Below are 663 nucleotides of genomic sequence, written 5' to 3' on the forward strand. Positions count from 1 at the left end.
GAGCTGAAGAGCTGAGGGACAGCGCTCAGGCCCCGAGTTCAGGCCCCACGACCGGACCCCCAAAAAAAAAAAAAAGATTTGGACCACTATTTATTAAACTATTACTTTCCACAAACTACTTCTCTCTTTTCATAAGATTTTTAATTTCATTTATATCATGTGTTAATGTGTTCCTTTAGATAAGCCACATCCAGTCTTCTACAAGGTGTAATTTGGAGTAGTTTAAAATTATGTACACTCAGCTACACTGCTCAGATTCTATTATTTGCATATTTTTTCTTGTTAAATCAGCAGGAATTCGTTCTCAATATGGATACTATTGTACTTATTCATTGCCTTTCTGAATTGTTTAAACATGTCATGATTTTTCTTTTAAATATGTGCAGATCTCACTCTGCATAGTCACATTTGTTTTAAACAATTTGATCCAATCAAGGGATTTGCTATATTAGGTTCATCTAGATGAATTTAATTACAAATTAACACAACCGTATTTCTGAGACACAGTTATCTTTATGGCTCTCCTCCAAGTTAACATGTATTTGAGGTTTTTGTGCATAAAAAACCTGGGCACAACATGTTTTTGTTTGTGGGGGAGTTCTACTTTGTTGGTTGTTTTTCCGGTTGTGGTGACTTCAACATATGTGTGCATTTTATTACAAT

The sequence above is a fragment of the Dipodomys spectabilis genome, unplaced genomic scaffold, assembly GCF_019054845.1.
Source record: "Dipodomys spectabilis isolate Male_0828 unplaced genomic scaffold, ASM1905484v1 ptg000304l, whole genome shotgun sequence".
NCBI lineage: Eukaryota > Metazoa > Chordata > Mammalia > Rodentia > Heteromyidae > Dipodomys > Dipodomys spectabilis.